The 13,531-nt window shown below is 36.7% G+C and overlaps 1 non-coding gene across 1 annotated transcript; it reads right to left on the bottom strand.

The window, feature by feature from the left end:
* Positions 1–1,623: 1,623 nt before the first annotated feature.
* Positions 1,624–1,707, bottom strand: TRNAL-UAA (transfer RNA leucine (anticodon UAA)). The gene has a single exon. It is a non-coding gene; the product is annotated as a tRNA-Leu (tRNA).
* Between the last annotated feature and the right edge of the window lie 11,824 nt (positions 1,708–13,531).

The raw sequence follows: 13,531 nt of genomic DNA, 5'->3' as shown, positions 1-13,531 counted from the left end.
AGTTGCTGATATAGGCAACTTTATAGGCAGATGTCTTTATGTCTTTATGCCTATGTCTTTATAGGCAAAAATATTTTTATGTTTTTTTAATTGCAATTTCCTTTTATGAGAGGAACGTTCCATGACTTGGGTGAGATACAGTGTACGTTATATCAATTATTAATCATTAATCACCACTTTAATTACACTGAATGAATAAATACCATCTCTTACCTATTGCTGCTGATATCGATTATTATTTTATTTTATAGACTGGAAGTCCTCAGCGATAGAAAGATTGCTCAATAGCATCCATAATCAAAATTCAAATCACAGAAACTACGTCCTCCACATGTATTCCTCTGATTCAGGTAAGTATCTTTGTGAAGTCTCATTAGTAAGATTGCAAGACGTCCCTTAGAGTGTCTCTGAATTTTAGATTTCTTCTTGGAAAGGTGACTCAATAAGTGGCAAATCATCACGAACATGGAACTACTTTGTTTAATGGTCAATTCTCTACATTATATTACAAACTTTTATCGAATTTATATCTACCATGATAGATTCACTTACTACTGCTACCATCACTACTCTTCAAGATCCATTAGTGTAAATGTCAGTCGTAAGTATGGTACGATAAATGTAACCTTAGTCACACGCGAAACCATAATAATTTCGAATGAAACATGAACATATATTTAAAAATAATGTTTTTTAAATATTCAGGATTTTTTTTTTAATTTTTAATCTGAACCATATTTAATGCAAAGTCCTCCTACTACTACAAGAAATATTAGACATTATTCTAACGTGTTAAAACATTATTTTGTTGTAGCCATTTTATATCTGGATTTAAAGAAGTCGTAAACAGTCATTAGTCTAATGCCAATAGCAACAAGTGTTGCTATGTTCAAATATAAACATAACTCTTAGATTTTCCATATTCACATTAATGTTGCAGACTGCTATCCTAGACAAGCTCCCTTTTTAAAAACTGTAATTTGTTAAGCCATGTGATGTGTGGAAAGAGGCTTTACAAGAAAAGAAATCGATGCTAACTTCATCGGTTTCCACCACTTTAAAAACACATTGAGTCAGTTTAACTTAATTAAAATATTGAACAGGGTTCAAAAATAGCTAAGAAGCTCGATGTAGACTTTTTGTAATGTATAAGAGGGTAGTAGTAGTATAAGGAAGGCTTAGGAAACGCAACTGGCTCTCGTCATGGCCAGTGGAGCAGCGCTGATTGGTTTCCAGAAAAATGATATTGTCCTTAACGGCACATTGGTGGCTTCATTTTTTTCCTATAGATTTGATGCGGATTACCAGTCTTAAATATCTTAAATTACAAGTAGCAAACGCTTGCCATTTTTCTGTCTAACACGGCCTCCCAAGGCATGACTCCCTTCCCCAACAAACCAAAGACGGGCACGAAATTTCGTGCCCATTTTTAATGTGAAGGGTGCATTTTTGATGTGACCTTCACTACAACAAATTCAAAGGCAAAGAAGAGCTTTCAGAATTAACAAATTTTTGTCGGAAATACAACAAAATGAATAGTCGATCATTTTAAAACCTGGCAAAAGTACGCGAGAACTGATTTCACACATAATAATAGTCTACGTGAGAAAACAGAAACACACTTGTCAGGAGCGGGATTCGAACCCGCGCCCTCTTAAGAGGACCAGATCTTAAGTCTGGCGCCTTAGACCGCTCGGCCACCCTGACTGATGATCATTGATTCAATATACACGAAGTTGTGCTAAAACATTCTGAAGTCCAAATTTTATCAAACGAAACAATATCCATTGAAAAGTGGCTACATCTTTTACTGGATAATATGGTCATCTTCAACCTTATGAATAACATCAAGAGATCAAATTTACATTGGTGCTACAGAGTTTTCTAAGAAGAATATTTTTTTTTTTCACACGATGACCGTTGTGGCAGTCCAGACAAAGAACATTTCCTCGATGTGTACTAACTATATTTGAAGACCGTGCCTTTTTATGCCGTGGTGTGTGAATTTGACAGGAGAAGAAAGATAAAGGACTATATTCACAACATTTTTATTATTAAAGATTACCGGTTTTCTTTGTAAAAAAACAGTGGAAATTGTATTCAATAAAAGACTTTCTTTCATCCAATCATTCTGCTCTGAATGACATCATCTTTGCTCTGAATGACATCATCTTTGCTCTGAATGACATCATCTCTTTTGTTTCTGTCTCGTTCGTTTCCTTCATTTTTCAAATTATTCGCCTTACACTGCTTGAAATAAAGTTTATTATGGGAATAATATGGCATCTTTGATAAATTTGAAGAGCTGGAATAGCCAAAGCAAAGAATTAAGTCTATCCTTCCTGTCCATTGACTATCGCAGTGTAGAATGGTTGGATGCAAAAGGTTTAGCTGTCACTACACACGCTGCAATTCTACTCTATACAGAGGAAAGAGCGAATTTGCGTTGTCAGCAACTCTAATACCGCATTTTATTTTTTATTTTTAAATACATAAAACAAGAAAAAGTTGCGAAGCATAACAGATAAACAACAGTCGTCATCTAACCCTTAGTGTATCAATTTTTAAATCCAGATTTAAATCTCCAATTCTATTTCATGTTTAAATTGTTTGAAAGTGACCCATCTAAACAACACTAATGATTCTTTCAGTTCTCGTAAATATTTACTGCATAGTATTTGCACAAAGATTCTCTGTGCTTTTCACACAATTTTGCTACTTTCTATTTAATTTTTTTGGAGGTGGGGAGAGACGATGGGAAACAACTCTCAATCTTATTGATTACTAATTTCTTATAATGAAATAAAATAGTCGCATAGAAAGACACTAAAAAAGAAAGATTATAATTTCCGAAAGTTACGCAGTCACCATTTTCTCTATTGAACTGGTGTTTTGTCAAAAATTGTATTTCATATGACGAATTTCAAACACCTGAGTCCTATTATGCAGAAGGATTAGTTTTTAATAAATCTCCTTGGTGGACTGATAAAATCTACATTTTTCTTGTCTGCAGACTCCTTGCTGTTAGACAAATATTATGAATCTCAACGACTGCATGAAAGGCATATTTCCCAAAGACTGTTTCAGGACGGAAAAGGAATTCGGTACATCAACAATCTGAATGATCCATTTGCACTTCATCCGGCTGTGCAGCAGGAATTGAACTACTGTATTATTTACCATTGCGACACTGTTAGCCACGCCCTAAGGACACTTCAGAAGGTATGTCATCTCTCTCTCTCTCTCTCTCTCTCTCTCTCTCTCTCATAAACTGTATGTGTATATATTTGCTAATGAGCATTTTATTAACCAACATATACCAACATATTTTTTATGAAATGGAGCCCCTTCATTAACAGCATGATATGCGACAAAAATCAAGCGATACATAGAGTTACGAGTACATCGGGATGCTGTATATACACATTTTATTGTTACAATGGACAAGACGAAAGACTTAGGTGACTTTGAATGTAGTGCGCCAGTTGGAGCCTGACATGACAACATGAATATTTCCGAAACTGCAACCTTGTTGGAGTTTTCACAGAAGATTGTGTCCCGGGCATATAGAACTTGGTCCAATAATGAAATAACATACAGGCAACGGTTATTCTGTGGTTGGGAACAGCTCGTTGATGAGAGAGACCAAATACTTCAAATGAGGCTGACGAGTTATTTTCAAGGTAACAGAAAGGCTACAGGAAGTAAAATAACAGCACCATACAATGGTAACAGAAGAGACAGGTCAGAGGTAGTCCTATCTTCTTACAGATGGAGTATCGCAGCCGATGACTGACCGGGGATCCACCCTAATTATCAAAAAAAAAAAAAGAAAGCATGGTTACAGTTGGACAGCAGAGGATTGGAAAAACATACCTTGCATGGTCCTATTCCCTGCTGTTTTTCTCTGACAAGTGACTAGAACATGGCGAAAACATAAGTTCATGGGTCATTCCTGCCAGATGTCAAGAATGCACGCTTAGTAATGATATAGTAGTGCAGTTTACACTGAACACCTTGATACCACTGTTTCTGTGGTGCACCTTGAGCGAATTGATGACAGCATTTTCGTAATACACGCTAAGCCCATTAATACTCCTGTTCACAGATATCATGGAGCCTCACAACCAGGACATTTGGATGCCATGGTTGTGATCATTTGTTTCATTTTTTTTTTTTTTAAGGAGCATCCCTTCATCACTGCAATAAATCTATCTGCGATCTCCAATTGAGTACTGTGATAAGATGGAACCAGCTCTTCGGACTAATGATGGCAACCATCCAATTTATAATTGTGGAAAGCAATTGACACAACATCTTGGAGTGCGCACGGACTCGATATCAATTGGTCTCTCAGAGCTACAAGCACTCTTTCTTTAATCATAATGCTGGGCTTGAATAGAAAAATAATAGCTTTCGGGAGATTCTTATCATTAAAACGGAGATAATACTTCTAATGATTTTCAACTTGCAATCCTGAATTCAAACCGGTATACTAAATGCATGAAATCTGTATTGCTTAAAACGCTTATTATGTGATTAAGTTTGTGTTTTGTTGGTGGAAAATCGAAATTATATCTGAAGAAATAACCATTTAACCTTCCTCCTCCTTCTCCGATTGTTAATTGGGCTATGATGAGGAATGGCTGGATAAACCATGTTAAGAAAAACACAAAGAAAAAAGGGATCTCTTTCGTTATATCATTCATGAAGCCATTGTTCTTTCCAGCTAAGCAATTATGTTATAACTTTGTATATTATACAAAAGGGAAGGATCGCTGACCATTCTTTTACGCACGTCAGAAAATATTAAACTCTATATTTCCTCTAATACAAATAAGTGCGAAATTAAATCTATACCATTCGTTGTGATTGAAAACGAAACTTTTTGTTTCATTTCACCAAACTGCTGAATTGAATGTGCGTATAAACATATTCCTTTTGAATTCCAGGTGCACATGAGGGCAAAATTTACGAATAGATGGTTCATATTTATAGACCAACCAACAGACAACTTTAATGAAACAAAAATGTTCTCTTCCTTACCTGGCATCTATGATTTGACTTTCATTAGCCCTTCTCCGAAGAAATCTCATTCCTTACAAGGTGTAAGTAAATCTCTCTTGCGAATTAATCATTTTCCATTAAGCAACTGTTTCCGAAATGATTTGTTTCAATATTTTCGAAAGGGTTTTCCCTTGATTTAATAGTTAGTTAATATAATTACTAAATTGGGAGCTTTAGAAGTATTATTAATATGGAATCGCTTAACCTACGTGTTGGTAACAAATTTTAGTTTCATTAAAACATACTAGAATGCAGAAAGTCCATGACCCAGTTCTCAAAATTTACTAAAATTGGATATGCTACGTTTCGAGATCTTCATGTTTCCTTCTTTGGGGAAAATTAGTGGCCGGTGGCTCTTAATAAATGAGCATACAATTTCAGTGTTATTAATAATTTTAGAGCTAGTGGCCATAAATTAAAATTATAGGGGAAGAGGTTCAGACTGAACTACAGGAAGTTTTTCTAGCCAGCGAGTTGCTGTTGGTATAACTTGCTCTCGTGGGTAGTTGAGGCTGTCAGCCTGAGGAGTTTCAAAGGTCAGCTGGATAAATACCGACAAGCGAAGGGAATCAAATAGGTAGTTTATATTATTTTATTTTATTATTTTTTTGTTATTTTTATTATATATATATTTTTATTGAATTTATTTGATAATTTTTAAATAATAAATGCATTTATTATTTAAAAATTTTATATATTTGTAATGTTAGCAGAGTTGCTGTTTTTAACATATACCATTTTTAATATTTAATATTTTGAAAAAAAATTATTATTTTTAATTTAAAAAAAAATTGCACGTTGTTTCTTTCAGAATTTTACAGGTTACGAAGTACATAACTTGCAGAAACCTCTTTTTGGACCATCATCCACATTCGATAAAGTTTTTCACGACAAAGCCGATTCCACAAGATCGCTTTTAACTGATCACCCCAAATGTGCAAATTTGAAAGGTGTTACTGTGATGGCAGCTGCCAAACAGGTTCTGTATATAATTCCCATAACTTATAAATAAATGTATTATATACACTGAGTGGGCACTTTATTCGGCAAACCTAATAACGAGAAGGCCAACTTTCAGCCCTCTAACGCTGTGGTATGGTGCATTATTACCTAGTTTGAAAAAAAAATTCCAGATAACTTGTCGCATCCAAATATTGCTGCACATATCATGCCATGATCGAAGTCGCAAAAGTCTTGCGCATTCTAACACTGAATTTTACGTACAACATCCCTACCTATCTGACCACCTGCTTTATATTGAATGGTACGAACACATGATGGTGTTATTGAAGAAGCGCTCCAATTCGTGAAAATGGTAGTTTACCTAATAAAGTTGCCACTCAGTGTATACACTCCTTTTCCACTTTGAAAAATTATTGACAAGAAAACTATACGTCAATTGAAAAACGGCTTTTTGCATCACAAATTGCAATCAGTATAATATGCAGCAGTTGTTTTCTTTCTTTCTGAATAGTTCCATCTCTCGGTCATAAAAAGATTTAAAGATTTGATGATGCGCAACAAAAAGTCTTTCAGATTTAAAGAACAAATCTATAGGGAGGTGGTAAACGTTCCAAGAAGGTTGAAGACAGCTGTGGTGAAAACAATGAGCCCTATTGATTTTCTAATAAGAATTAGGAAACAATAGTGCTTGCGTGGAGATTCGATTGTCAATGAAAATTGGTGATAATTTTATCTTTGGGTTATATTTCTAATTAATCACCTTATGTAACCATAGGGTGTAAAATTTCTAACTAGCTTTTAAGTGTTTAATAAAACCCCTACACGTACTGATTATAATGCGAAAAGTTGGTTCTCGATACGAGTTTTGCTTCCAGTTATTAAGAAGCATGATCACATACACTCATTAATCATTGAATTATGACCACTACGTCCATAATTGACTATGCCGCATAGCTCGTAGTATAAAAACCCGAACAGCTTCGTAGAGCAGTGGTAATTTGCATCTGGTCGTGCAAGTCAAACTGATAACGGGATATGGGATGTAGTGAAGATATCAGGGAGTTTCAAAAAGTCACGATTGTGGCAGCTCATGCGTCGTATCATTCCATGTCGGTAGCTCAAGGCCCAGTATGGTTAAGGTGTACAAAGAATGGTGTTCAGCGGGTCAAACCACCACCTGCCGACAGAACTGTAAAACGAAGGGTGCAGCCGTTGTACGGGATCAACATCAGATCACCGTGTGAAAGTTTATATCGCAATAGAATATGGGGAACGCAAGAACAATGTCCCAAATGATGATGCGTTGCATACTGACCTAAGGGGTTCCACAGTAGACGAGCCAAGAGCACCCTCTCTTCACTGCTGGTCATCGTCGACTGCAAATGATGGCATTAACAGCACACTGGTTGGAGACAGTAGGGCTGGAAAAGCTTATGCTGGTTAGATTATTCCAAATAGCTGAACAACACGCCGACAATCGCCTTCTGTGTGGCACAAGCAACACGAGTTCATTGACCCATCGTTCTTTGTGCCCACTGTGCTACTCGCACAGAATTTCATGTTACCGAATGGAAACTGGATCTTCAAAGACGATAATGCGCATAGTGGCAATGTGTTTTGTGAAGGGCCCCACCGGTGGTTTCCCACATCTGCGTCATAGTACTTTGTGTAGAAGCACAGAATCTCAAGCCAGAATAGTGTAATGTCTGGTTTGTGTCAGAGTTAGTGTTATTTATTTATTTATTTTTTTTTTTTTGATTTGGTAGTTGTTGGCGCATCGGCTTCTGTGGCCATATTGCACCTCCAAAGGTTTTTGCAGTACAGTGATCCAAGCCCGAGGCGAGAATCGAACCCGCGACCTTTGGGTTGCCGGGCAGGTACTTTACCCACTCGGCTAGCCCGGTCGGCAGTTAGTGTTATGTTCTGTTGTTATATCTCTGACTGCTTGACCGCAGGACCCCTTAATGGAACACTGTGTTACCAGCCACCATCATTGTAAGATGAGCCAGGCTACCCGTCATACTCTGGCTGGCCTCTGCCAGGGTCGTCTGAGCGTCAGAGATGATAATGCGCAGTATCATCGGGCCTGTACTGCGAGTGCTTTGAGGAACACGGTGCAGATATCGTCCATCTTGATTGGCTTCCACATTCTTCTCATGCCACTCCAATGAACACTTGTGGGGTATTTTGGAACAAAAATTGAGGTATATGGACACGCATCGTTCCCATCGTTCATTGTGCCCAACTATCTAGGTAGGTGGCAGTGGTTGTTTCATACGGAGCACATTTTGCTGGCAAGACTGTATTCCGACACTGTGGAAAGCGTTAAAGGCAGCATAGTTTCAGATTCTTAAGGACGCCTTCAGACATATAATGGGGTCAACGCCTAGGCGAATCGGGGCTGCTATCCGTGCGAATTTTCCGAACACGATAATAGGTTGGTGGTCACAGTTCAGTGATCACTGAGTTTATATCTTGGTCATGCTTGACATTTTGTTTCTAAAAGTATATATATAAGACTGTATTGGAAAAAGGTATAGTGGGTATATGTTAAGTACATAGCTTTGCCAAGCCTTGAAGTCCCTATGTATTCGTATTATTTTTGAGCCTGTATACCACACCTTTGTACTTTGTCTGTTTTAATTTACAATACGCAATTGTCTTTTAGCAAATAAAAATTACATAAGGGATGGAAAATTACATTTGGCCTCAGACCGCATTGCCCAGAAGAGAAGAGACAACTCCTAAATTCCAGATTTTGAAATGTCTTTTGAAATATTTACTTGGGAATAATTTCTCTGAAATGTGGACGATGGTGTCAACTATATCGGGACTATATGTAAGATGTAATTATATCTGGACTATATGTAAAATAATATTAAATCTGGACTAAATGTGATATGTAACTATAGCTGGACTATACGTAGGTTGTAACCCTATCTGGACTGTATCTTGACTGCAATTTTATATCAAAAACGGCAGGGACTGCTGAGATCCAAAGAACTGTTTGCTTGGAAATCTGTTGATCATCAATTACTATTTCGTTTGATGACAGTAACATTCATGTATTAACTCTTCCGGACAAGTTTCTGTCTGGATTACGGGGTTAATTATGATGTCAACTCAGAGATGTACGAAGTCTTTATCAAGATCTAAATATTAGCCTTCTTAATATTAACCTTGAGTGGGACCCTTATTAAGCCAGTAGTGACGAAAACTAGAAACCTCAAGTTCTTAAAGGACTTTGGCCAAAAGCAATATACCTACCCTACTCAAGGTCTTTGCAATGCTGATCTCCCTCTCAGTTGCCACTCATTGCTTCGGCTACGACCCTGCCCGATTTCACGCAGTAATCTCTAAGTGCTGAATATGGTAGATAAAGTGGAAACTGTTAAACGAATTCGCCGATATCGTAGAAACGCTGAAATGAATTCACGAAATAATCACAAATCCAAAGTTAACATGTTGGCATCATTTTTGTAGATACTAAATCTGCATTTGATGAGGTTGCTGTTCCAGTCATCCGTTATATTCTCCAAAATTTCTCTATTACCCTAAGTAATGCTCTAAGGTTCCTATAGTCATCGACCAAGAAATTCCATTGTTATCAATAACATTCCATTGTTATCACTCATTATAATTAACTTTTACGGTTACATTTGATGACTATTTAATGAGGACTATCCTTTCTGCAGTCTATCCTCTTTGGGAAGCCTACCTATGAGGGTGAATGTATCATAGTGGCCAAAGAGGAAACCGACGAGCTTTGAAGTTAGTGGCAGCGACGTCATTGTCAAAGTGATGTGTGTCCGAATACTTACTGGAGGTCAGTATAATTACTAATGCACAAATTCTTAGAGCCAAGTCCTATAGAGACCTCAGTTTCAAATTAGATGGACGCTGCCTTTGATCAGCATTTCAGTGAAATGTGTACGAAAACATTTTCATTCACTCAATGAAGTATAAACCATAGCTTACTGGAACTAACAGTCTAATACACTATGTTAATGTTCTTGGTGTTTGCTAGATAGTGCAGTGCATAATACCTAACTGAGAATAAATGCTAGCCAAGACGTCCTACTAAATAAACGAGTTTAATGGTAACTTAATTACTATAACGAAACTGATTATTTTGTTTTTGTTTAATTCTCTGTTTCTTTTCTGTTGCAGGGTACATTCCTACGGACGGAAAAAGATGAGAAAGGAGACTGGGTTCTGTCTAGTGGGCAAGATGCAAGTTACCTGAACACACTTGCTGAGAATATGAACTTTAAGTAAGTCAGTTAATAAGTCAATTATTAAAATATACTAGCATTGGTGGACGAATATGAAATAATGTTGAAAATTTCACAAGGGAACTCAATTCATTGTTCGTGGTGGAAAATGTTCACTTTTTATTATGGCATGTTCCTAGACTAGTTTAGATAATGCTCTCAACAGACCAGAAACTAACTGCAGGCGATAATATCCTCCATTCTTGCTGGGCTCTCAGAAAGCTAGTTGTTATTTCACTTGGATCTCCAAACCTTGGGCTCGGCACTGGAGTGTCCCTCGGGATGTGAGAATTAGGGTGGGATTTTGAACATTATTCTCAGTCGGCTTTCTCCGTTTTGGTTTGGTATGGCTAAGCGAAACGGCTCTCCCACTCTCCGTGAGGACATCATTCTTTCGAAGGTCATTTCATCCTCCAATAGCATGATATCCTCCCGTTTCTAAATGAGGAAGGAGAATGCTTTTAAAGGAGATAATTTCTTCCTTAAAAAGTAATCTACATTTTCATGATTGGTTATGGAACCGATGAGAAAGGTCTTTTCAGTTTTTCTGAGGTTTTATTGTTCCTGTATCGACAAATGTTTGGTGAAAAATTTATTCCAGTTTATTCCAGGTGAAAAATTTTCACTCTGTCTGGTTGTTTGCATTGACTGATGGCCTGATTTTGGAATGCCAGCTTTCCTCACGAGCCACAGTTATCTATATCATCGTTCTTTGGTTGATTTTCTGTTAGCTGGACAAAACACACTAGTTTTCGAGGGAAAAACCATACTACCTTCTCCGGAGACCAACTAACTCAGCCACGTTGTGAAAAAAGGTCAATAAAAATTACTCACGTCATCGACGGAACTCGAACTGAGGTCTTTTTCACCTGGTGTTGGTAGGACGGCGATCCTACCAGCTGTGCTACACATGAGGGCCCTATACCAAGTTCATTGTTCCCCTTGTTCAAGTGTGAAGCTAGTTTTAGAACTGCTTTCACTCTTTTCTAATGAATGATTGTCTAGTTCCAAGTGGTTAAGATGGCATTGAATTATGCATATAGGTACCCATAATATTTTATGCAATTATACTTACATATGTAATCATCTTCACCTAAAGCCCATAGTTAAGGCACATGGAAAATATGATCGCTGTTTACAGGAATTGGCCTAATTTGGATTTGCCTTTCCGACTGAAATTGTAACCATCAAGACAGGTGGAACATTTCTAGGTAATATTCGCGTTGTGGCCGTTTAGTCGGTCTCTTGAGAATCCTTTGGCTGTTCAAATAAATATTTCATACAAAGAAAATACTTTCTTAGGGGTTGCACAATAGGTCGAATAAACAACGTACAAATAAACAGGCGATAATAAACAATGTACAAATAAACAGTCGTGCCCATCGAAAGTGTTAAACCCACTTTCGATGGGCACGACTTTTGTTCACTTTGTAGAACAGCCTTTGGTGGAACCCCTGTTCTAGCAACAATGGCTTCCACTAGAAGGTATTAGTCCATATTAAATTCAGTTAATTAAAATTTTTTGTATGAATTAATTTTCTTTATTTGAACGCACGTAATTACAAAGTGAATTTGTATTATTTCTTTATGAAACTATCAGTCAATTCCTCCTCAAGAATAAAAAGCATTAATTTCAGCAGCAAATTGAAAGGTATTAATTATAAGCATAAAAATAATTATAAGCACCAGAAAGTTAAGTCATCTCTTGTCATTTACCAGAACAATGAACAATATTTCATTTTTCATGCAGAGTGAAGGTGCAACTTCAAAACAACGGACCGACTGGAGGGATTTTCAACAAGAGCTTCACAGGAATCATTGGGATGGTTTACAAACAGGTATGTTTAACCCTAATCTTTTATGCATGATTTATAAGCAGTGAGGAACTGCATGCTTGTAAATGCACTTTGCTTTACTGTTTATTCATGAGGAGTCAATCATTAAGAGTAAAATTTACCTCAAAATCAGAAAACTAATAAACTATATATATATATATATATACACCCTTGAACCAAAACATTATGACCACCTACCTAATATGATGTTGGTCCTCCACGTGCAGCCAAAACAGCTCGTACCCGGCGAGGTATGGACGGTACAAAAAACCAACTGTTATTTTTACGCCATCCGAATAATTAAATTCATTTGCCGTGCATTGTGTCTTATGTCTGTAAATTGCGTGTGTTCTATGGTCGATTTGCCTGTTTTGCTGGAAGAAAAAACCCCAGTTAGTGGGGAGAAAAACCTTGCTATCTACGCCTGAGACCGACTAACTCAGCCACGGAGTGAAAAAAGCCCATTAAAGTTCCTCGCGTCATCGACGGGATTCGAACCCAGGCCTTTTCCACCTGGTGTGGGGAGGACGGTGACGATTACTAAGATTTAACTTATTCTTAACGTAGTAAAAGAAGTACACATAAAATCTCATTTTTTGTACAAATTTGTTATATGCATTGCCCAACTTAGACTGTAGTCAATCCATATCCCAAGGTAACAGTGATTTGAAACTTCTTCTATAGTTTGGTAGTTGCAATTCTGGAAATTCTGGTCATGCAGGCATTCATGTTTATGTAATTTAATAGATAGATGTATGTCCAAGATTTTATGAGGAGGTCTAATTAACAAGAAATTTGTTTTTACAAAGCTGAGTGCTAATTCATTATCATGCACCCAATTTTGTAAATGTGTTACATCCTGCCATAGATCTTTAGCCATTTTTGTCAGATTCTTTCCGATTGTATATAAGATTATATCATCTGCATAGATTTTTATAAAGGAGTTCTTAATTACTTCGAATATGTCATTTATATAGATGTTGAACATGATTGGCCCTGTATGAGTACCCTGAGGTACTCCCCTCTTTACATTGTATGATTTTCCCTTTGTATTTTCTACTTCCACTGTTATTTTTCTATTGGTTAAATAAGATGCTAAGAGTTAATTGGTTCTTGCCCTTATACCAAATTTCAGTAATTTCTGTTGCAATATTGGGATATCAATTAGGTCATATGCTTTGGTCAAATCTATAAATAAAATCAATATGAAGTTATTGTTGTTTAAATGTAAGTTAAAAGAGTCTACTAAGTTCTCTGATAATAATGTCTGTGCGCTTTTGCCCTTCTGATATGAGAATAGAGAATTGTTTAACAGTCCATACTGATATTTGCTTATATGGGAAAAAATATAATTTTCTATTATCTTATTTATAACTGAGTGTATTGTTATTG

Source organism: Mastigoproctus giganteus, chromosome 6 (genome assembly GCF_048544385.1).
Source record: "Mastigoproctus giganteus isolate SK-2022 chromosome 6, ASM4854438v1, whole genome shotgun sequence".
Classification (NCBI taxonomy): Eukaryota; Metazoa; Arthropoda; class Arachnida; order Uropygi; family Thelyphonidae; genus Mastigoproctus; species Mastigoproctus giganteus.
The sequence above is the reverse complement of the archived record's forward strand: the minus strand, read 5'-3'. Positions and strand labels throughout refer to the sequence as shown.